Here is a 25199-nt window from a genome sequence, read left to right on the forward strand (position 1 = left end):
GATTGTTCGTTGCTACTTTGTAGAAATAAAACTGGTTTTCACATATTGATCTTGTATCCTGCAGCCTTGCTGACTCGTTCATTAGTTCTGATAGCTCTTTAGTGGGTGCTTGAGGGTTTCCTGTGTGCAAGATGACGTCGTCTGCAAATAAAGAGAGTTTTACTTCTTCCTTTCAAGTCGGATGCCTTTATTTCTCTTTCTTGGCTAGAAGTGGAGAGAGGACATGCTTGTCCCATTCCTGATCTCACTGAGAATGTGTTTCGTCTTCACCCTTAGCGTCATGTCAGCGTGGGCTTTACATGGTGCCCTTTATTAGACAGTCAGCGTCCTTCTCTTCTGACTTTGTTGAGTGTTTTTTTCTTTTTTTGGTGAGGAATCACTTCCTCTTTTTGCTTGAGGAGGATTGGCCCTGAGCTAACATCTGTGCCTGTCTTTCCTCTATTTTGTATGTGAGACTCCTCCACATCATGGCTGGTGAGTGGAGTAGGTCTGCACCTGGGGTCAGAACCCATGAACCCAGGCTGCTGAAGTGGAGCTGCGGGGCCAGACCCTGTTGAGGGTTTTTATTGTGGAAGGATGTTGACGTCTGTCAAATGCTTCTCTGTATCTGTTGAGACGATTGTGTGGTTTTTGTCCTTTATTATCACAGTTTGTTACGTTGATTGATTTTGTATGTTGAACCAGCCTTGCATTCTTGGGATAAATCCTATTTGATCACGATGTGAAATACTTTTGAGAAGTTGCTGAGTTCTGTTGGCTAGTATTATGCTGAGGACTTTTGTGTCCATGTTCATAAGAGATAGTGGTCTTTTTTTTTCTTGTGATGACTTTGGTCTTAGTATCAGCATAGTACTGACCTTAAGATAAGTTGAGAATGGCATGTGTTCCCTCCTCCTCTGTTTTATTGAAGAGTTTGTAAAGGATTGGTATAAATTCTTTATTAATTAAAAAACTTACTTGATATATATTTGACATACAACATTGTGTAAATTTAAGATGTACAACATGTTAATTTGGTACATTTGTGTATATTGTAATGTGATGGCCATTGTAGCCATAATGAGCACCTCTGTCATATCACGTAATTATCATTTCTTTTTCTTTCTTTATTTGCTGGGGAAGATTGGCCCTGAGCTATCGTCTGTGCCAGGCTTCCTCTATTTTGTATGTGGGATGCTGCCTCAGTGTGGCTTGATGAGTGGTGTGTAAGTCTGAGCCTGGGATCTGAACCTGTGAACCCTGCGCTGCTGAAGTGGAGCACGTGAACTTAATCACTGCACCACCAGGCCAGCCCTGAGGATCATTTCTTTTTAGTGGTTGGAGTAATTAGTTTTAGTCTCTTAGCGAGTTGGGTGATTGTGATGCAGTGTTGCTGTCTGTACGCACTGTCCTATGCATTAGATCTCGAGGACTTGTTACTACTGGTTGCAGGTCTGTCAGCTCTTTAAACGCTCAGTGGTCTCCGTTGAGGCTACCTGGGCCTGGGCTCTTCCTTGTGGGAAGTTTTAAAATTGCTAGTTCAGTCTCTTCTGTGAGTCTATGCAGGTTTTCTATTTCTTCCTGAATTGGTTTTCATAGTTTCTTTCCTGGAATTTGTCTGTTTAATCTGAGTTATCTAATTTGTTGGTATACGCTTGTTCTTAGGGCTCCCTTGTAACCCTTTTCATTTCTGTGAGGTTGGTGGTAATATTCCCTCTTTCATTCTTGATTTTAGTAATTTGAGTCTCTCTCTCCTTTATCTTTTGGTCATTCTAGCTAAAGGTTTGTCAATTTTACTGATGTTTTCCAAAGAACCAACTTTTGGTTTCATTGATCTTTTTTCTATTCTCTAGTGTAGTATTTATTATTTCTTTCCTTCTGCTTATTTTGGGTTTAGTTTGCTCTTTTTCTGGTTTCTTGAGATGGGAGTTTAGGTTACTGATTTGAGATTTTTTCCTCTCTTCTTTTTTAATGTGGCATTTACAGCCATAATTGCCTTCTAAGGACTGCTTTAGCTGCGTCCTCTAAGTTTTGGTATGTGTGTTTTTGTTTCCATCGCTCTTAAAATATTTTCTAATTTCCTTCAAGATTTCTTCTTTGACTCATTAGTTATTTACGAGTGTGTTGCTTAATTTCCACATATTTGTGAATTCTCCAGATTTCCTTCTGTTACTGATATCTAATTTAATTCCATTGTAGTTTTGAGAACATTATTTCTGTTATTTCCGTCATTTTAAATTGTGTCTTGTGTGATGGCCCAGCAGGTGGTCTCTCCTGGAGGGTGCTCTGCTGCTGTTGAGCAGAGGCCAAGGCAGGCCCCTTAGGTTTCATAGTGTTCACGTCTTTTCTTTCCTTATTCCTCTGTCTAGTTGTTATATCCATCACTAAAAGTATATTTTGAAATCTCCAACTACTTTTGAATTATTTGTTTCTCTTTTCACATCTGTCAGTCTTTGCTTTCTGTGTTTTGGGCACTTTTGTTAGGTACGTGTGTCTTTATAGTTTTATCTTCCTGATAGATTGAGCCTTATCATTATAAAATTTCCCTGTATTTCTAGTAACATGTCTTTGTTTTAAAGTCTGTTTTTTCTGCCGTTAGTATAGCTACTGCAGATCCATTGTGGTTGCTGTTTCTATGGTATATCTTTTTCTATTGTTTTACTTTTACCTTGTCATTTTTTTTTTTAGGAAGATTAGCCCTGAGCTAACCTAACATCCACCACCAATCCTCGTCTTTTTTCTGAGGAAATCTGGCCCTGAGCTAACATCATGCCCATCTTCCTCTTCTTTATATGTGGACGCCTGCCACAGCGTGGCTTGCCAAGCGGTGCCATGTCCGCACCCAGGATCCGAACCGCCAAACCCCAGGCCCCCAAAGTGGAGCGTGCAAACTTAACCACTGCACCACCAGGCTGGCCGCTACCTTATTTGTATTTTTGAATCTAAAGTGTGTCTCCAGTAGACAGCATATAGTGATTCTTTAAAAAAAAATCCAGGGCTGGCCTAGTAGTGTAGCAGTTAAATTTGCACATTCCACTTGGGCGGCCCAGGGTTCACCAGTTTGGATCCTGGGTGCAGACGTGGCACCACTTGTCAAGCCATGCTGTGGCAGGCGTCCCACATATAAAGTAGAGGACGATGGGCACGGATGTTAGCTCAGGGCCAGTCTTCCTCAAAAAAGAAAAAAGAATTCATTCTGGCAATTCCTCCCTTTGATTGGATTTTTAGCTCACTCACGTTTAATGAAATGAGGGTGTTCAGTTTATGTTGGTCGTCTGGCGTCCTGTTTTCTGTACGTCGTCTTATCTTCTTTCCCAGCTGTTCCTCCTTTGCTGCTTTCTTTTGTATTAAGCGAATCTTTGCTAGTATAATATTTTGATTCCTTTAATGATCTTTTTAACTATATGTATTTTATTATTTTCTTAGTAATTGCTCTAAAGCTTATAGTATGTATCTTGTCAGAATCGACTTCAGATTTATACTAACTTAATTTTTTAATCAGTTGGGAGAGGAAAGGAGAATAAATATGCACTTATTTTGTCTTTTGCAATTACCTGCATAACTACCTCTACCTACACTCTCTGTGTTTCTCGTGTGGATTAGAATTGCTGCCTGATGTCCCCAGCGTTCACCATGAAGAACTTATTGTCAGTATTTCTCATAAGATGGGACTGCTAAGAATGAATTCTCCCAGTTCTTGTTTATCTGGGAATGTCTTTATTTTGCCCTTGTTTTAAAAAAGTTTTGCTGGATGCAGGAATCTTGGTTGACAGTTGATTTTCTTTTCAGCATTTCAAATATGTTAGTAATTTTTCTCTCGCAACTTCAAGATTCTGTCTTTTTCTTTGGCATTGAACATTTATACTATGATGTGTGAGGGTGTGGTCACTATGTGTTTATCCTTTTTGGAGTTGGTTGAGCCTCTTGGTGTGTAGATTAATATTTTCATTGAATTTGGGCAGTTTTCAGCCATTATTTCTTTGACTACTTTTCCTCTCTCTCCTCTCCTTCAGTGTACCACCGTGCAGATGTTGGTGACTCAATATTGTCCACATTTCTCTGAGGCTCTGTTCATTTTTCTTAATTCTATTTTCTTGTTGTTCCTCAGATTGCATAGTCTTTATTGATCTGTCTGCAAGTTCACTGATTCTTCTGCTCGCTCCAATCTATTGTTGGACCTTGTAGTGAATTTTTATTTCAGTAACTGTACTTTGCAATTCCAGAATTTTCATCCTGTTCTTTTTTTTTAATAAGTTCTGTCTTTTTCTTGGTGTTTTCTATTTGATGAGATATTGTCATTATATCTTCCTTTAATTCTTTATGTATCATTTCCTTTAGTTTTTTGAGCATATTTATAATAGCTCTTTGAAGTCTTTTCTGCTGAGTCCAATGGCTGTGCCCCTTCAAAAGCAATTTGTTTCTTTATTTTTTTCTTCTGTGTGTGGGCCACTTTCCTGTTTCTTTGCATCTTCCCAAATATTTTATTGAAAACAGGATCTTTTTAGTGAACATATTGTAGCAACCCTGCATACTGATCCCCACCCTGGTGGGAGGGCCTGTCTGCTTGCTTGTGTCTGGTGACTTGGCTGGACCAGCACCGTCTCCGGGCTGCCCTCCCCGGTAGGGCTGTGGGTCTAGCTGTCTTGGACTCTCCTCAGTCCCCGTCAAGATGGTGGGTCTGCCACCAGCAGTATCATACTCACCCGTGGGCCTCCGCTAGTCGCCGGCTGGTTGCTCTGTTGGTGTTGGCAGTGCCCTGGGCGTGTGCTGCTCCAAGGTCTGATCTGGTTAAGGTCTGATAGTGGCGTCTCTGGCTGGTCTGACAGTTGCCGTGTCTTCAGGAGGGCTCGTCTCAGCTGTCTCTCGGGTGGACTGAGGGGGTCTGCTGTGGGCTTGTTGGGATCATGGAGCTGCCAGCTTCCTCTTAGCTGCTCCATCACCAGGTTCCCACTGCCTTTGTGGGCGCCATGCTCTGTTGCAAGCTAAGTTCCCCCTTTGGGAACCTCTCGGCCCTCGCTGTTCTCACACCCCTGCTTCCGGGACAGACCCTCTGAACCCTGCTCCGGAGCTGGCAGCAGGGCGGCAGTGGCCTCGCTTAGGTGAGGCCATGGCTCTGAGTGCAGGCACGAGGGGGTTGCAGCCCCTGTCTTCTTGGCTTGCTGCTCCCGCTGTGGAGCCTCCAGCCTAGGAGCAAGCCAAGGCAGAAACGGTGTCCTCCGCCTGCTGCAGGGTGAGTGAGCCTCATCCTACGGGGGCGGGCAGCCATGGGGATATGATGGACGTCTGTCAGATTTTGCTTCCTGTATTTTGGGGCACTCCTGGGTTGGGGCTCCATTGCACCTGAGCCTCAGTCCCTCTGCGCCCCAGACTTTCTGGTGCACTTTCTACTGAGTCCAACCATGTGTGGTTGTGTCGTGGGTCACAGAAGTTGTTCAAGTCACCCAGCTTGCAGGGCAGGACGGCAGAGCAGGGAGCACAGGGCTCCGGTTGCAGGCCTCTCTTGGTGTCTGTTTTGGGGCACCCCACTCAGCAGAAACTAACAGCAAAGTACTGAGATATGATAGGGAGAGAAAAAGGCTCCTGCAATTCCAGGAAGCCAGAAAGGCTGGCCGACTGACCATAACACATAGACTGGAGCTCACCTCTGCCTGGGCAGCCACAGGGACATGACAGACTCAGCTGAGTGGGGCAGCCATGGGGACGTGACGGGCTCAGCTCTCTGCATGGGGCAGCCACGGGGACATGACGGGCTCAGCTCTTTGCATGGGGCATCCATGGGGATGTGACAGGCTCAGCTCTCTGCGTGGGGCAGCCACGGGGACGTGACGGACTCAGCTCTCTGAGTGGGGCATCCATGGGGACGTGACGGACTCAGCTCTCTGCGTGGGGCAGCCACGGGGACGTGACGGACTCAGCTCTCTGAGTGGGGCATCCATGGGGACGTGACGGACTCAGCTCTCTGTGTGAGGCAGCCACAGGGACGTGATGGGCTCAGCTCTCTGCATGGGGCACCCACGGGGACGTGATACGCTCAGTTCTCTGAGTGGGGCTTTCATGGGGACATGACGGGCTTCGCTCTCTGCGTGGGGCAGCTACGGGGATGTGACGGGCTCAGCTCTCTGACAGCGTTTTTGAATGAGGGCTCATGCTCCTTCTCACTGGTCTGTCCTGGGGGCCTTTGTCTGGGTCTGTGCATCTCTGGCCATAGCAGTGGGCTTTGTGCTGCTGTGCCTGCCCGCCTTGGGTGAGTGTGGTGGTGGGGGTGGCTGGGATTGAAGGTGGGTTGGTACTGTGAACCCCGGCCGTGGAGGCTGGGAAGGGCATGTGTGCTCATTCTGCAGCCAGATGGTCAGGATCATCAGTGGGTGTGTGTGCAGGCCTTCGGCCCCTCCCCTGGTGGGTGTCTGCCGGCTCCCAGGACACAGCTTCCTCCAGGCCAGCCCCTCCCTAGCCCCTGGACCCCATGGAGCCCCTGCCCTGGGCTTTCTCCAATGGACTCCACATCGCCCACACCTGTGGGGCTGGCTTCCCCCCTTCTTTGTTTGATGTGGGGTCAGAGGTCAGGGCCATGTCCCAGTACGGTCAGTGGGCTCTTAGCAGAATCAGACAAATAAGCCCGCATGCTTGGGGCGGCCCAAAACAAGCTAAGTGATGACAGCTGCGTTTTAGTCTGAAGCAGGCTTTTGAAGGAATGGGACATTTGTTTTGTCTTCATGGAAAGTTGATTTTTAAGTATTTTAAAAAAGTTTGGAGCCATCACAAAGTTAAGGTGGGACTCAGGACAGTTTTGTTCTTGAACGATTTGAGAATAAGTCGCTGAGTGGGCGCTCAATGGCAGGTCTGCGAGCACCCTGCACGGTCCCCATTGGACCGATGAGCCCTTCCGTCCTGGCCATGCCCCCCGGCCCGCCAGGTTCCAGTGACGCAGGACAGGACCCTGTCGGATCGCCCTGCGTCTTAAGACGTCTCGTGGTCTTCAGGCTCCTGCATCCTGGGGGCTCTGGTCCATGGCTCCTGAGGATCAATTCCACCCTGGTTGTTCTGGGGACCCCCGGCTGGCTGGTCTGACGGTCCCCAGGCTGCGTTCATCTTCCCAGTGCCTCCCACCAGGGGGTGGTGTGGGGCTGTTCCTGGTGCTGCCCCAGCTCTGCTTTGACGAATACCTGCTTCTGGGGAGGCACCTTGAAGGGGGTCCAGATCTGGTTCCTCTGCAGACACTCATTGCGTTCCCATGTTTAATGACAGCCCCCAAGGATGTGTGGCTTCCTGTTTGACTCTGAATAGACCCTTGTCTGCTTGGCCTGCGGGTGGGTCCCCGCGTCCTGCCGAGGCACCGTCATTCCTGGGGCCTCCTCACGTTCTGCCGTCCCGAGGTGGCCCAGGTGTGTCGGTGCAGCCTCTGCCTGGCCCGGGAGCTGCCTAGATCCTGCTAGTGGGGTGGGGGCACTTTTGCAGGTTGTGAGGTGAGGATGGAGAACTCACTGTGGAGGATTGGGTGGAGCCCGAGTGAGCTGAGACGGAATGGCGGGAAGGTGCCTGGCTTGGTCCCCGGCTGGCCTCCCTGGGTTTGGTTCTTTTCACCAGAAACTGGTGATGCTGCAGATACGCCGCCAGCCCTGTGGGACCCAGAGAAGTGGTGCAGCATCATTGTCATCGATGGAGCTGCAGCGGGTGGAGTCCAGCCATGGCGTGGGAAAGAGGCCAAGTGGCCCCCAGCCACATGGACTTTGTTTTTAAACATGGCTGACATTGAGTGTCCGTATGTGCCAGGCCCTGTTTTAAGTCTTTTATGTGAAATTGCTAATTTAATTCTCATGGCGGCCTATACAGAGGGTACCATGATTAACACCATTTTTACAGATAGGGAATCTGAGGCACAGAGAGGTTGAGTTACTAGGTCGGAGGCCATGCAGTGGTAAGCGGCAGAGCCTGCCTCAATGCCGGGCCTGTGCGTCGCCTGCCTCCACGGGCGAGCCTCTTGCGTGTCTGCTCCCCGTCCGGTCGGGAGCCTGGCCCCTCTGTGGGGTGGGCGTGCCCTGGGCCGCAGGCTGTGTCCCCCATTCGGCCTGGGCATCCGTGCTGCCCTGCTGTGCCCTGCTCTCCCAGGGGTCCGAGGGCGACGTCGAGCCTCCCGTCCGCCTCGTTGGCCACAGGGCCTGGGGCTGGACCTGTGCACCGGCTTCCTGTGCTTGCTGTGCGCGCCGCCCCGCGCACCTGGGAACTGGTGGAGCGTGGCGCCTCTGCCCTGCAGGCGGGGCGCTGGGACCCGCGTGGGAACGGGCGGCGTGAGGGCCCCTGGGGCGGAGGCGACGCCTGGCCGCCCTCACGGGAGGAAGACCCCTCTGCTGCCGCCTCATTCCCACTCTCGATGCGGCGATGTCACGTCCGCCGGGAGACCCTGCGGCCGCGGCCTCTGCTCTGGGGCTGCGTCCCTCCCAGGGCCCCCCACCCCGCCCCCCGGGGCGACAGGGTGTGGTGCCGAAGCCCAGGTGGCCTGGGCACACGCCCCCGGCCGGGCGGCCGCTTGGCTGCGGTGCAGGGCGGCGCCCGCCGGAAGGGAGCCACGTGGGTAAAGTCTCCGAGGAGCCGGTTAGAAAGCCGGGATGCGGCACCGTTCATCGCGGGCGCCTTCCCCAGAGCACGACCCTCGCGCGTGCGGCCTCTGTCGTGATGGTTAACAGGCTGTGTCCTTGCTTCGCGTCAAGCCCTGGAGCGAGGTGTGTGTCCACACTCGGCGCGCGTGCCCCCAGCCTCCTCCAGGCGCTCAGCCGCTGCGGACGAGCTGCTCCCGGGCCGAGCGGAGGAACCGCGGGGTCCGCTGCGTCCGCGTCGGCGCTTGGAGTTGGAAACGCGTAGTTTTCCGTCGGTTTTAACGGCTGACACTTCCTGGCTGCTGCCGTGGAGACGGTTTCCGGTTTAACAGGCCTCGCGTGGGGACCCGCTGCTGCTCTGATGTCCCTGTCCCCGCCCGGACGGGTCCGCTGCTGCTGGACGGCGCCTGGCAGGCTCCCCGGCCTGGGAGTCTCCCGCGCTGGGGGCTGTGGTCCTCCCGCGGCCTGCCTCTGTGGTCCTCGGGGCAGTGGGTCCAGGTAGCCAGGATGGACTGTAGCTTTTTGTACGCAGCTCCACATCCCCAGACTGACAGACCAGACGTTGGGTTGGGGAGGCAGGCTGGGCTCACGCCCTGGAACAGGGCCCTGCTGGCCCCGTTGTGCATCACAGGCATGTCACGGCCACCACACGAGGCACGTGGTCGCTGCCACAGCCCCGGAAGGCCTTCAGAACCCGTCCTCCTCCCTGGGGAGTGACCCTGCTTAAGAGGGAGCTGCCGCCATGGTCATCAGGGTGTCCTGTCCTAGAGATTGGTCCCCATCCCGAGACAGCCCAGCTCACCCAGGAACTGGGCTCCTTGCTGGGCCCTGCGTCGCCGTGGACCCTGGTCTGCACCCCACCCTCCACCTTGAGTAGTGGCCTTTGCAAGACGGCCCCTCAGTATTCACAGCTCTCCCTGGTTTCTGGGCAGCTGGAGGCGGGGGGTGGGGGGCCTGGGAGAGGGCAGGAGCTCAGGGTCCAGGACTGGCAGCTTCCGTGAGAGACACGAGGCCTGAGCCCTCAGTGCTCTCCGTGCCTCTCAGGGCATGTGGGGTCTTCTGAGAACGGGCCGTCCCGAGGGTGGTCCCTGGAAGTGGAGTCTGCAGGGAGCCCGCACGGCCCTGCCTGTGGTGGGCCATGGGGCTCAAACCACTTTCTTCAGTGGCTTTTGGTCATCGTCATGGCGCCTGTGAAGCTGCCGCTGGGGAGGGGGCCACCCCGTCCTCCGCCAGCAGGGTCCCCAGGGCCTGGACCGCGGCGGGTGGCGGGTAGAGGGGGCAGCTGCCGTTTGTCATTATCTCCCTGCTTCTTCAGGAGCAGGAGGGGCTTTGCCTGAAAAGACGGGGCAGGCCACACGGGGGTGCTCGCGGGCTTCCGCGGCCTGCAGTTGAGCCTAAACTGTGGGAGCTGGAGCCCCAGAGTTGACGTCACTGCTCTGTCCTTAGCAGGGTCTCGGGAGGCGCCAGCCGGGAACTGGCCGTGCAGGCCAGCACCTCCTGCTTGTACATGGTTTTCTGCTCCCAGACCTCCGGGCGGGCTGGGGTCCCTGTCACTCTTGCCCCCTTGAGGCTGGTCCTCGGTTTACTGGCATGGACTGCAGTTGCTGTTCTAGGGGACAGGCCTGCAGAGCTGGGGCGCGTTGTTCCACGAAGGCGGTCAGGGCTGAGCTGGGCGGCAGCTCGGCCCAGGCCCTCTGGCCCCTTGAGCCCCGAGGCGTGTGTGGGAGGAGCCTTGGCAAGCTGGGCATCCAGCCCACGGGCGGCGTTGGCGGCAAGCTGGCTTCCACAGCCCTGACAGAGGTCTCGTGATGAGACACCAGGATCCGGTAACAGAGGAAGGCTCCTCGGCAGTCCGTTGCTTCCCAGGCCTTCCACTCCCCGCCAGGCGCTGGAGCCACCGCCTGCGTCCCCCCAGGCCCGTCAGTGGGCACTCAGGCCCCAACAACCTCCTTTTCCTTTGAAATGTGACCAGTTTGAGAGAATGAGGAAGTTATTACACGGAGGTTGGCGCGGGGTTGTCAGTCCTCTTGAGGTCACTCTGTGGACGTGTGATTTACATGCCATCGCTGCTTCATTGTGGGTGGGATGCTACTCTGGGACAGTCACTGGGGGCGCCTGGAGGGGCCTTGTTCTTTTAGGGGGGGTCGGTGCATGTTCCCCGCATGCACCCCAGGACAGGTCTGTGGCTCCTGTCCCCACCCCTTCCCACAGCCTTGTTTTCACGTCGTTGTCTGAGTGACCTGACAGTGTGGCCTGCACAGGGCTGCTGGGGGCAGGTGGGCCCTGCCTCTCTGAGGCTCAGGGATGGTGAGCTCTTGTCTCAAGGTCACAGTCTGTCTCAAGGTCACACAGCTGGTGCAGGTGCCATCCATTGGCCTCCAAGCCCTGTTCTCTCATCCTGGATCTGCAGAGGCAGCAAGGCACGAGGATCTGGGTTCAAATCCTATGTATCCCTTCCAGCTGAGTGGCTCTGCCTCAGTATCCCCTTATTTGGGTTGTTGGGGGAGTTCAAGGTGCTGATGTAAGGAGGCCTCTGGGGAGGTGAGCACCTGCAGACTTGCCTGCTGGTCACAGGGAGAGACATCGACAGCTACAACTGGGAGAGGCTGGGGTTGGGGTGGGGCTGCAGGAATGCACAGTCTCCAGGGGTGGCAGCAGCCCAGTCAGCTGGTGGATTATCAAGAACCTTTGTGGGCCTAGGACTGTCCTGGGTCTCGGCTTCCCAAGGGGCGTCAGGCAGGGCCAGCCCTGCTGTATGGCCTCTCCGTCCTGTTAGAGTGAAGGTGGTCGGTGATGATGACCTCAGAAGACACCATGGGCTGTGCGGGGCTCTGTTGCCTGACCTCGTGGGCCCCACTCTCCCTCTGTTAATGGGGGTGACCTCATGGGGCATGAGGGGACGAGAGGCAGGGTGTGAGCTGTGTGCCGGATGCTGGCACATGGTCAGCGCCCAGTGAGGGGCCAGCCATGGCCTGCAGACTGCTTGTTAACCATGGGTGGCTGAGGCAGGGGCTGGTTTTGGGGGACCCTGCCTGTCCTTGTAGGGATGGTCAGTGTAGATGCCTACCCACCCACAGCCAGGTCTGCGGGGCTGTGGCTGGGGAAGGCCCGGAGTGACGGAGGGCTTCCTGGTGGGGGAGGTGAGGTCAGCAGGAGGGACCAGCGTTTGCTCCTGGGGAAGCTTCTCGGGTTTGGAGTCAGCAGCAGGAAGAAGGAGCCTGGGTGTCCTTCTGCCTCGTGTTTTGTCCGCGGTGGGTGCAGTCCCCCACAGGGCAGCCTCCTGCGCTGACTCCAGAACCAGTGGTGGTCAGCTCTGCCAGCTGTGCTCCACCACCAGGATGACTGTCTGAGCTGAGGGGACCCACTGCCTGGTCGGAGGGGAACTGACTGACTCCAGAGGAAATAGCTGTCACACCTTCTCAGATGTGTTTTATGAGCATTGATGAGAGTCTGTCCCAAGAAGGCCCCTCCATCAAACCCCTCCTGCCTCAGGGAGGGAGGCCAGCAGGCGCCCTCAGACCTGGGGCTCTGAGAGTATCCCCCCCCCGCCCCAGGAAGGATAGACACCTTGTGGGGGCCTGAGTGGAGCTGGTGCCTCAGTGAGAGGAGTCGTGCAGAAACAGACTGGATTCGTAGTTTGCCCCTTCACACTGATTCCCCCCAGATGCATGAGAGACCAAGCTTTTTGTGCTCATCTGGAGCATAAAAATGTGATCGATAGAAAATTGGGTCCTCCTGCCCACCAGGACTCAGCCCTCATCTGGAGCATGAAAACACGATCAATAGGGAGTTGGATCCCCCTGCCCACCAGGACTCAGCCCTCATCTGGAGCATGAAAACACTATCGATAGGGAACTGGATCCTCCTGCTCACCAGGACTCAGCCCTCATCTGGAGCATGAAAACACGATCGATAGGGAGTTGGATCCCCCTGCCCACCAGGACTCAGCCCTCATCTGGAGCATGAAAACACGATTGATAGGGAGTTGGGTCCCCCTGCCCACCAGGACTCAGCCCTCATCTGGAGCATGAAAATACGATCGATAGGGAATTGGGTCCTCCTGCTCACCAGGACTCAACCTCCTGGTGTCGGTTTCCATGCACATTCCCCAGAAGGTAAAATTGTGTCTTCGTCCAGGAGCGATTGGGCTGAACGTGGCAGCGTGAGGGCTGGTGGCAAGGACTGGAGTCACAGAGTCCAGGGCCACTGCTACTTCCAGACAGTGAGCCATGGTTTCTCCACATTTAGGTATCAGGCAGCTGGAGGGATGCACTCCTCGTATTCGGTAGTTCTCTGAGGGCAAAGCCAGGAGCAGGAGGAGCTGGATGCACCTGAGACAAAAATCCATCAGCCCCCAGTCCTGGAAACATCCATTCAGCGCTCAATGCCGTTTTCCAGTCTCACCCTGGGTGTTGAGGAAGTGCGTCCCATCTGTGCTTGGTGTGTGGGTTGTGAGGATGCTGAGGAGATACCATGTCTGTTGGTGCCTCCAGGCTGGTCAGGGCTCCCTCCCGACTGTCTTCCCTTTGCTCTGCACCCAGGCGTGCTCTCCCGCTCATCTCTGGGGCGGGGCATGGTCTGGGGGCCCAGGGGCTCCTTGAGAAGTGGGATCCCCCTTCCCTGCACCTGGGGATACCAGTTTTTCTAGGAGGAAGTCAGAGCTCTTCTTTCTTGGCTCATTTTTAGAATTATTAATGAAAAGCCTTCCGACATAGGAATCCCCCAGAAGTGTAAAAAGTGTTTGGCTCCTTCTGGTACAGGTCAGGGGTGGGCACTGTTTGTAAGCATCTCGTGTGTTCTTCTAACCTCTCTGACTAAGCATCGTAAATCTCGTTTCATGCTTTCTGTAACTACCCAGTATTACACTCAGCTGTCATTTTCCCTTGGATGTTTCCTGCTTTTCTCTCCACACCACTTGATTTAATTCAGGGCAGTGTTTCAGTTGCAGCTGATGGATAAATTCATTTTAAATTGTCCAGGACACAAACACCACCACCTTAACCCTGAAGTTTACAAGAACTGGTTTTAACTTCAGCATTAGAAAATATAGTCACTAAAGTGGATATTTGTATTGTATCTTTCCATATAAAACAAATCATATGCATTCAAAACTTTTTATTATACGTTAACATTTATTTTTAAGATATAATTCACATACCATAAAATTTATCCTTAAAATTTTTAAATTGAGACAAAATTCACATAACAAAGTTAGCATTTTAACCAGTTTAAAGTGTACAATCCAGTATCTGGTACATTCACAGTGTTGTGCAGCCATCACCTCTGTCTAATTACAGAGCATTTCCATCACCCCAAAAAGTAACCCCATATCTCCCAATTTCCCCCCACCGTAACCCCTGGCAACCGCTAATCTACTTTCTATCTCTGTAGATTTGCCTCTTCTGAAGATTTCCTGTGAGGGGGTAATAGAGTGTGTGTTGTTGTGTGACTGGCTCCTTGCATCGAGCATCCTGTGTTCAGGTTTTATCCATGTTGTAGCAGGCGTCAGTACTTCATTCCTCTTTAAGGCTGAATGACATTCCATTGGATGGATGGACCACATTTTGTTTATGCATTCATCCACTGATGGACATTTGGGTTTCTTCTACCTTTTGCCTGTTGTGAATAATGCTGCTGTGAACATTTGTGTGCACATCTTTATTGGACATATGTTTTCAGTTCTTTGGGGTGTATACCTAGCAGTGGAATTGCTGGGCCCTGTGGTAGCTCCATGTTAATCGTTTGAGGAGCTGCCAGGCTGTTTTCCACAGTGGCTGTACCATTTTACCTTCCCTCCAGCTGTATGTGAGGTTTCCACATTCTTATCAAAAAACTTTTTCTTGTATTTTTCATTTTTATTATTTTATACAGAATGTGATTTTTTTTGAGGTATGGTTTTTTTTTGGTGAGGAAGATTGGCCCTGAGCTAACATCAGTTGCCAATCTTCTTTTTTTTCTCCCCAAAGCCCCAGTGCATAGCTGTATATCCTAGTTGTGAGTACTTCTGGTTCCTCTGTGTGGGATGCCACCTCAGCGTGACTTGGTGAGCGGTGCGTAGGTCTGCACCCAAGATCCAAACCTGCCAGCTTCAGGCTACCGAAGCAGAGAGCGCAAACTAACCACTTAGCCACAGGGCCGGCCCCCAGTATTATTGCTATCATGGTAGCTGTGAGGTGGCGTTTCATTGTGGTTTTCACTTGCATTTCCCTGGTGATGTTGTGCATGACAAGCTCCAGCACAGTGATGAGCTGCACGGTGATGAACAGGGTGCTCCAGCACAGTGATGAGCCACATGGTGATGAACAGGGTGCTTGAGCACAGTGATGAGCCGCACGGTGATGAGCAGGGTGCTCCAGCACAGTGATGAGCCGCACGGTGATGAGCAGGTTCTACAGCACAGTGATGAGCCGCACGGTGATGAGCAGGTTCTACAGCACAGTGATGAGCCGCACGGTGATGAGCAGGGTGCTCCAGCACAGTGATGAGCCGCACGGTGATGAGCTGGGTGCTCCAGCACAGTGATGAGCCGCACGGTGATGAGCAGGTTCTCCAGCACAGTGATGAGCCGCACGGTGATGAGCAGGTTCTCCAGCACAGTGATGAGCCGCACGGTGATGAGCCAGGTGCTCCAGCACAGTGATGAGCCGCACGGTGATGAGCAGGTTCTCCAGCACAGTGATGAGCCGCACGGTGATGAGCAGGTTCTACAGCACAGTGATGAGCCGCACGGTGATGAGCCGGGTGCTCCAGCACAGTGATGAGCCACACGGTGATGAGCCGGGTGCTCCAGCACAGTGATGAGCCACACGGTGATGAGCAGGTTCTCCAGCACAGTGATGAGCTGCACGGTGATGAGCCGGGTGCTCCAGCACAGTGATGAGCCGCACGGTGATGAGCAGGGTGCTCCAGCACAGTGATGAGCCGCACGGTGATGAGCAGGTTCTACAGCACAGTGATGAGCCGCACGGTGATGAGCAGGTTCTCCAGCACAGTGATGAGCCGCACGGTGATGAGCCGGGTGCTCCAGCACAGTGATGAGCCGCACGGTGATGAGCAGGGTGCTCCAGCACAGTGATGAGCCACACAGTGATGAGCAGGGTGCTCCAGCATAGTGATGAGCCGCACGGTGATGAGCAGGTTGCTCCAGCACAGTGATGAGCCGCACGGTGATGAGCCGGGTGCTCCAGCACAGTGATGAGCTGCACGGTGATGAGTAGGGTGCTCGAGCACAGTGATGAGCCGCACGGTGATGAGCCGGGTGCTCCAGCACAGTGATGAGCCGCACGGTGATGAGCAGGGTGCTCCAGCACAGTGATGAGCCACACAGTGATGAGCAGGGTGCTCCAGCATAGTGATGAGCCGCACGGTGATGAGCAGGTTGCTCCAGCACAGTGATGAGCCGCACGGTGATGAGCCGGGTGCTCCAGCACAGTGATGAGCTGCACAGTGATGAGTAGGGTGCTCGAGCACAGTGATGAGATGCATGGTGATGAGCCGCATGGTGATGAGCCAGGTGCTTGAGCACAGTGATGAGCTGCACGGTGATGAACCGGGTGCTTGAGCACAGTGATCAGCCACATGGTGATGAACCGGGTGCTCGAGCACAGTGAGGCAGGCGCCATGTTCTCTGCCCAGGGTGGAGTTGAGGCGTCTGTCGTTTGGCCATCAAGGTGTCATGACTGACACGTGTGCCCACACTGGACCACACTGTGTGCTGGCGACTGAGTCTCAGATGGCATGGAGCCCCCAGCCCCGGAGAGCAGGTCTGCGCCCTGGAGTCTGTGTTTCCTGCGGAGGGGCCGAGGCTGTGATGGGAACCGGGGGTGCTCTTTGCCACTGTGCGCCGGGAGCCTGGGAGGTGGCGGAGCTCCTGGGCGGGACTGTGCTGAGGCCCAGAGCGCTGGGTCAGCGCAGAGCAGAGCAGGTGGCACGTGGGCTGCTGTCGCTGGTGCGGTTTGGATGTGTGCCTGGTGTTGCCATGATTCCTTCCAGCTTGAGCTTTTCTTTTAAATGACACTCAGAAGCAGAACAAGGGAAGAGATTTGTCATGTTCTTGGGTAAGGTTACGGTGGGTTTGGAAACCCTCCTTTTGTGGGTTGCTCTGTCATGGGGGGGAGGTTGGTCCCCCCTCCCCTTAGCAGGTGACACCAGCACGGGGACCACTGCCCCCGGGACAGTGAACGCTCCTGTCTGGGGGGGACATTAATCGGAGAATTTAAGGACATGGTTGAGACTCAGAATTTGGTCTGAGGATGGGTTGAAACCCTGCGAGACCCTGCAGGGCTGAGCTCTGTTTGGGATCGGGACTCTGGAAAATCCAGCCCTCCTTCACAGGCAGGAGGCTGCTGGGCCATTGTGTGCCGGGTGCTGTGCTTGTTAAAGAACGTCCGTCTCTGGAAGAACCCACAGTGTTTGGCATTTGAGCCCAGTGCTGCCAGGGTGCCCCCCGCAGAGACGTGTCCCCGGGTGGGTTGTCCTGTAGGGTCCTGGGTCCACGTGCCCTGTGGGTTGTGCTAGTGGATGCTTCCCTCCTACGTGGGGACGGTCATTCCTGCGCTGTGGTACAGGACAAGGAAGTCACAGTGGAGGCCCGTCCTTCAGAATTTCCTGTTGGGAAAGAGGAAGAATGGCGCCACTGGGCCAGGCCAGGCAGGTGGGAGGGAGTCTGGTCTCTGCTGTCCTCACGGGTGCCCACACCCCGTGGTGATGGGAGCGTGTGTCAGACCTGGCTTCTCCTGCACCCCTGCTGGCGCGCTCTGCAGACAAGCTCTTCCTGGCCCATCGTGAGCACAGAGGCTGGGCCTGGGAACAGGGGCGTGTTGTGTCCCCCAGCATTTCCTGCTCCAAAGGGGCCCATGTTCCCTGGAGGGGCTCCCCCTCACCAGAGGGGGATGTGGTTGGGACGTGGCACTTTCCCCTGTAGCTGCCTGTTCCTGGGCTCCAAAGACTCAGGAAACGGAGGAGTTGCGTCTCCCCACAGAAAAGGTGGGGGCCCCAGGATGCGGGGGAAACGAGAACGTGAGCTGTGAGGGGCTGACAAGGGTCACTTCTCCTAGAAATGGTTGCCTGTCCTGTGGTCTGGGAACTGGGGGCGTCTGAGAGCCCTGTGGTGGCAGGAGGGCCTCAAACTTGAAACACCTGGGCTGTGGAGGCAGTGTGGGTGATGCCACGCCGGGCTTCCGGCAGCCTGGCTCCCCCAGTGGACTGTGTGGCCTGGGGTGAGCTGTCAGCCCCTGGGTGGGAATTAGATGAGCTAGCGCATCCTGCACTTGGAACAGGTGCATAGCGACACCTGAAGGGTGGGCTGAGCCCCTGCCAGACACTCAGCAGACACCTACTGAAGGAGAGGAGGAACTTGAGCGGCCGCCTGTGGCTCAGTGGATGAAGCAGGAGCAGCAGCTAGACTAGGTGGAGCCTAGATGGAGCTGTCTACACTTTGAGGTGTTTCGCTGGCAGAGAGGGTGAAAGAGTGAGCTCGTGTGCACTGAGTGCTTTGAAGGGTACGTCTTTGACGCAACCTGTGGACTGGAGCGTGTCCCTCCGTGTGTCTGAGGAAAGCACACATGACGATGCAGAGGTTGGTCCCAGGAACCGGGGAGGAGCCCTGGTCTTGACTGGCAAGCGAACTCCCTTCCTCTCTCAAGTGAAGCATCAGATGAAGCTGCCACCGTTTTTAATCAACTCCAGACGCAGGCGGCTCAGGGAACTTGGGTCTGAGGGTGCGGCCCGGCTATGGGGTGGCTCCCAGGACTCAGTGCTGTGCTCTCCCAGTCATGTGGTCCAGGAGCCCCTCAGCCCCTCTGGGCTCCCTCCCCTTTCGGGCAGCCTGGTTCTCTTTCTGCGGCTTTATTGAGGTATAATCGGCGTACAGTGAACACGTATTTATTTAAAGTGTGCAGTTTTGGTAAGTTTTGACAAATGTACAACCATGAAACCTTCACCCCAGTTAAATCAATGAACATGTCCATCACCCTCAAAAGTCTCCCCTTTGTCATCCCCCCAGGCGACCACTAATCTGCTTTCTGCCACTGTCCCTTCATTCGCATTCACCAGAATCCCATGTCAGTGGGATCTTTCGGCGTGTGCTCTGTGTTGACTGGCGTCTTTCGCTCGGCATAATTATTTTGAGATTTGTCCATGTCCTAGCGTGTATCAGCAGTTCATCCCTTTCTACTGTTGAATAGACTGTGATGTGGTGGTTCTGCAGTTTTTCTGTTTATTCACTGACTGACGGACGTTTGGGTTGTTTCCAGTTTTTGGCTGTTAGGAATAAAGCTGCTATAACCTCTGGGTACAGGTCCTTCTATGAACACCTGCTTTCTTTTCTCTTGCGTGTGTACCTAGGAGTGGACCGGCTGCATCGTGTGGTAAGTGTGTGTTTAACTTTTAAAGAACCTGCTGAACTGTCTTCCCACGTGCTGTGCCGCCCTGTGTCCCCCAGCCGTGTGTGTTCACTGCTCTGCATCCTCGCCAACACCGTGTGGGCCTTTTTTATTTTTAGCCATTCAAATAGCTATGTGGCGGCATCTCATTGTAGTTTTAATTTGCATTTCACTAGTGATGTTGAACATCTTTTCATGTGCTTATTTGTCATCCTTATATCTTCATTGGTGAAGTGTCCAGATCTTCTGCCAATTTAAAAATTGTTCTTATTGAGTTTCGAGAGTTTTTTGTATTTTGGATGCAGGTCCCTTATCAGATATAGGATTTGCAGTATTTTCTCCCTGTCTGTGGTTTGCCTGTTCATTCTCTTTAATGTTATCTTTTGAGAAGCAGAAGTTTTTAGTTTTTATGAAGTCCAGGTTATCAGTTTGTTCTTTTATGGATTGTGCTTTTGATGTCACGTCTAAGAAATCTGTGTCTAACCCAAGGTCACACAGGTTTTCTCCCTGGTAGTTTTGTAGTTTTAGGTTTTACATTTAGATCTGTGATCCATTTTGAGTTTTTTGTTCATGATGTGAGGTATGGATGCAACTTCATTGTTTTTGCATGTGGATGCCTTTTCTCCATTAAACTGCCGTTGCATCTTTGTTAGAGTCAGCCGTCTGTGTTTCTGGACTGCGTCCCGTGCGTTGGTTTCTCTCTCCAGCCCTGTGCCAGGGCTACTCTGTCGTGGTGACTGCAGCTTGGTTATAAGTCTTGGAATTAGGTGTTGTCAGTCCTCCAACTTGGTGCTTTATTTAGATCCTTTGCATTTCTGTATGAATTTCTAATCAATCTGTCAATTTTTCCAAAAAAGCATTCTAGGATTTTGATTGGGGTGATCTTGAATCTACAGATTAATTTGGGGAGAATTGACATCTTCACGGTAGTGCAGAAAGTGTTAACACAGCAGGCCTGGGACTGCTGTCCTTGGAAAGGCCCACTTGCCAAGTTGGCTGCAGGCTGATATCTGGGAACATGGATTTGGGGAGACTTCCCATCATTACCAGAGCTGGGAAGAGTGGCTCTCTGTGCCTGGACTGTTTGCACAGTGCGGGGGATGCTGAGTACCTGCTTTCCTTCTGGAGGTCTGGAAGTTTGGTGTGTGCCAGGTGGAGGGTGTCTGCATGAGCAGCGCCCAGCAGATAGCCTGGGTGCCGAGTCACTAAAGAACCTCTGGCAGCCACGAGTCACGACTCGTTGTTGGAGGAGTTAGCTCACCCTGCGGGAGTCTGTGGGAGAGGGCTCCTGGACGCTCGTCCCTGTTTCCTCTGGACTTCACCCTGTGAGTCTTTCCCTTTGTTGGTTTTGCTTTATGCTCTGTGCTGTTATAAATCACAGCTGTGAAGTTGACTGTGTGCTGTGTGAGTCCTAGAAAAATCATTGGACTTGGGACGGTCGGAGGACTCCCACCCAATAATAAGGAAACTCCCAACACGTGGAAGTCTTTTAGGTCTTTAATTTCTCTCACAGTGTTTTGTAGTTTTCAGTGTATGGGTCTTGCACATCATCAGATTTATCCCTAAGTATTTCATACTTTTTGATGGTACCATATATGGTATTGTTTTTAAAATTTCAGTTTCTGAGCGTTCATTGCTAGTATGTAGAAATGCAATGTATTTTTGTGTATTGATTGTAACCTGTAGTCTTGCCGAACTCACTTATTAATTCTAATGGCTTTTGGCGGGTTCCTTAGATATTTTATGGGTAAGATCATGATCGTGTCACTTGGGAACAGAGGTAGTTTTTCTTCCTTCTTTTTCTTGCTTAATTGCCATGATGAGACCCTCCAGTGAGTGTCGAATAGCAGTGGGGAGAGCGGGCATCCTTGCCTTCTTCCTGATCCTAGGGGAGAGTTTTCAGTGTTTCACGCGGAGTATGATGTTAGCTGTCGGCTTTTTGGATGCTTTTTATCAGGTGGGAGAAGTTCCCCTTTATTCAGTTGTTGAGGATTTTTATCAGGAATGCATGTTGAATTTTGTCAAATGCTTTTCCTACATCTATTGACATGATCATATGTTTTTCTTTTTTAGTTTAATATGATATGGTGAATTAAGTTGATTGATTTACAAATATTAGAACAAGCTTGCATTCCTGGGATAAACCCTGCTTGGTCATGATGTATTAAACATTTTATATACTGTTGGATTTTCTTTGCTAAAATTTTGTTTAGCGTTTTTGTGTCTATGTTCATGAGAGATGTTGGTGTCTCATTGTAATTAATGCTTTTGTTTGGTTTTGGTATCAGAGCAATGTTCGCCTCATAGAGCAAGTTGCAAATTATTCCCTACTTTTCAATTTTCTAGAGGAGTTTGTGTAGAATTGTTATTATTTCTTCTTCAAATATTTGACAGAATTCACTAGTGAAGCCACGTGTACCTGGAGTTATCTTTGTGGGAAGATTTTTAATTAAAATTCAACTTCTTAATAGACAGTGTTATTCGTATAAACTATTTCGTCTTCAGTGAATTTGCATCATTTCTTTTTTCCCTGATCATTCTGTCTAGAGGTTGATCCATTTTATTGATCTTTTCAAAGAACCAGCTTTTGGTTTCATTGATTTTTCTCTATTTTTCTGTTTTCTATATATTGGTTTCTGTTCTGCTCCTTATTATTTCCTTTTATCTAATTACTTTGAGTTTAATTTATTCTTTTTTCCCCCCTAATTTAAGAGGTAGGACTCGAGGTCATTGATTTGGGATCTTTGTTGTTTTCTGGTATTTAGAGCATTTACAGCTCCACGTTTTGCCCTAAGTACTACTTTAACAGCATCCCATAAATTTTTATATGTTACATTTTTATTTTCATTCAGTTCAAAATACATTCTCATTTCTCTTTGGCCCGTGAGTTATTTAAAGTGTGTGATGTAGTTTGTTTACGTGCATGACTGGAAGCCTGTGTTGGAATCGTGTGTTGGGATGATTCTGTGGCCCAAGTAGGGTCTGTATTGAGAATGTTACAGCTGCACCTGCCAGAATGAGGAGTCTGTGGTGGATTGTTCTATTCACGTCCATTAGGTCACATTAATTGAGGGTATTGCTCACATCTGTGTTCTCACTGATTTTCTGTCTATCTGTGCTCTCGGTCATCAAGAGAGGGTATTGAAATCTCTGATGTGGATCACGGGCATGTCTGTTTCTCCTGCGGCTCTATCAGTTTTTCCTTCCTGTATTTCAAAACTCTGTTGTTAGTACATAAGTGTTTAGGATTTTTATGTCTTTTTGATTAATTGACTTATTTATTGTTATTAAATTACCACCTTTATCCCTGGTAATCTTTACTATGAAATACACTTTGATATTTCTCTAGTGTTCTGTACACTCCAGCTTTCTTTTGGTTGGCGCTGGTGTGGTTTATCTTTTTACTTTTGACGAGGTGTTTGTGTTTGTAGTTCAAGTGTGTGTTTTGCAGGCAATATATAGTTGAGTCTTGCTGACAATCTCTGCCTTGTAATTGGGTTATTTAGACCATTTATATTTAATGTGATTATTGATAAGGTTAGGTTTAAAATCTATCATCTTGTTTTCTGCTTGTACTTTCTGTTCTTTGTTCCATTTTCCCTCTTATTCTGACTTCTTTTTGATGAATTGAGTAGTTTTTCTGGTTCCGTTTTACCTCCTGTTGTTGGTTTAGTAGCTGTGACTCTTCATTTTGTTATTTTAGTGGTTGCTTTAGGATTTTATTAATTTGTTTTTTTGTTTCATTTTATGTTGGTAAGAACCCTTAACATGAGCTCTACCCTCGTAACACATTTTTAAGTGTACAATGCATTATTGTTGACTGTAGGTGCAATGTTGTATAGCAGGTCTCTAGAGCTTATCCATCTTGCTAACTGAAATTTTATGCCTGTTAATTAGTAACTTGCCGTTTCCCCCCTTCCCAGCCCCTGGAAACCACCATTCCACTCTTTGATTCTGTGAATTTGACTATCTCCCTTACTCAAATAAGTGGAATTATGCAACAATTATACTTTGTGTGACTGGCTCATTTCACTTAGCGTAATATCCTCGAGGTGTATCCATGTTGTCACATTTGTCAGAATTTCCTTCTCTGTAAAGGCTGAGTAGTATTCCATTGTGTGTGTACCACATTTTCTTCATCCGTTCATCTGTCGATGGACATTTGCTTTTCATCTTTAACTTATCTTAGTCTACCTTCAAGTGATATTATACCACTTTATGTAAGCTATTAAGAACCTCACAATAGCATGCTTCTGTTTCCCCTGCCTGCCTTTGTGTAATTGTTGTCGTACATTTGTTTATATATGCTAAAACCTCATACTACATTGTTATTATTTTTGTTTAAATAGTCACTTATATATCAAAGAGATTTAAATTATAAGAAAAAATTGTACATATTTATCCATTTAGTTACCATTTCCAGTGTTCTTCATTGCTTTGTGTAGGTCTATATTTCTATCTGGTATCATCTGTCTTCTGGTATCTGTCTTCTGTCTGAAGGACTTCCTTTAGCATTTCTGGTAGTGTGCATCACTGGTGATAAATTCTTTAAGCTTTTAAATGTAAAAAAAGTCTTTATTACCTGCCTCCATTTTGAAAGACATTTTCACTAGGTATAGAATTCTCGGTTGACAGGTTTTTCCCAGTGCTTTAACGGTGTTGCTCCACTGTCATCTTGCATTGTTTCTGATGAGAAATCTGCTGTAATTCTTATCTTTGTTCCTCTGCATGTAATGTGTCTTTTCTTTTTCTTGCTGCTTTTACAGTTTTCTCTTTCTTAGTCATTTTGAGAAGTTTGACTAGGATGTGCCCTGGCGTAGCTTTCTTTGTGTTTCTTCTGCATCTGTTGTGCTTCTTAGATTTGTGATTTATAGTTTTCATAAAATTTGGGGAAATTTTGGCTATTGTTTCTTCAACATGTTTTTCTGTCCTCCCCTCCCACAATTCAGGGACTCCAGTCACACATATGTTATACCCCTTGAAGTTGTCTTGCAGCTCACTGGTGCTCTGTCAATTTTTAAAATTCTCTTTTCTATTGTATTTTGGATAGTTTCTCTTCCTGTATCCTCAGGTTCAGTAATCTTTCCTGCTGCTTTGTTTAATCTGATGTTAATCCCATCCAGTATATTTTTCATCTCAGACATTGTAATTTTCATCCTTAAGTGTTTTTTGAGGTGGCGGGTGGGGAGGGGCGGCTTTTAAAGATATGTATAATTTTCCATGTCTCTACTGAACTTTTTGAACATGTAGAATTAAGTTATAATAACTTTTAACATCTTTGTTGGCTAATTCTAACATTCATGTCAGTTCTGGGTTATTTTGGTTGACTGATTTGTCTCCTCATTATGGGTCATATTTTTCGGTTTCTTTGCATGCCTGGTAATTTTTTATTGGCTGTTAGACAGTGTGAATTTTACCTTGCTGGGTGCTGGATGTTTGTGTTCCTATCATTATCCATGAGCTTTGTTCTGGGATGTGGTTATGTTACTTGGAAATGGTTTGATCTTTTTAGAACTTGCTTTTGTGATTAGTTAGGTGGGACCAGGGCAGTGCCTAGTCTGGCTGAGTGATCCCCGCTGCTGAGGAAGATCACGCTGCGTGCTCTAGCCAGTGCCCTGTGGATCTGGAGGTTTCCCAGTCTGGCTGGTAGAAGGGCACTGCTCCTGGCTCTTTGTGAATGCTGAACACAGTGAGTGCTAATCCTTTTGGGTGGTTCTTTCCCTGGTTTTGTGTGGTTTTCTCACGTGCACATGCTGATGTGTGCTCAGCAGAATGAATGCTTGAGGGGACCCTCTGCAGATCTTCAGCGTTCTCTCTCCATGCAGCTCTCCTTTCTGGTGCTCCATCTTGCAAACTCTAGCTGCCTTGTTTCCCAGACTTGGCTCATCTTCTTCACTGAGGGTTTCTGCTGGGTGTGATCTGGGTTCCCACTTCCTGGTCCATGTCCTGGGAACTCTCTCAAGGCATAGCCTGGGACAATTCTGGGCTCACCTCACTTCCTTCCCATCTATCTGAGATCACTGTCATTCATTGCCTGATGTCCAGTGTCTTGCAAACATATGTTTTGCCCATTTTTTTTGGTCTAAAGCTTCATATATTTTGACCATTTTTGGTTGTTTAGGAGAGTACATCTGATCTCTGTTCCTCTGTCTCGGCAGGAAAGAGACGTGGCAGCTCAGTTTTAATTTTTCTGGCCTTTATGTTCTTCTCATCTCTCTGGGCTGCTCAAGTGTAAGTAGCCATCTAG

At 50.3% G+C, this 25199-nt stretch overlaps 1 protein-coding gene across 3 annotated transcripts in view; it reads left to right on the forward strand.

The window, feature by feature from the left end:
- Positions 1 to 25199, forward strand: part of SLC66A2 (solute carrier family 66 member 2) — a 71272-nt gene that overhangs the window by 15621 nt on the left and 30452 nt on the right. The window lies entirely within an intron of this gene.

The sequence above is a fragment of the Equus asinus genome, chromosome 7, assembly GCF_041296235.1.
Source record: "Equus asinus isolate D_3611 breed Donkey chromosome 7, EquAss-T2T_v2, whole genome shotgun sequence".
NCBI classification, from domain to species: domain Eukaryota; kingdom Metazoa; phylum Chordata; class Mammalia; order Perissodactyla; family Equidae; genus Equus; species Equus asinus.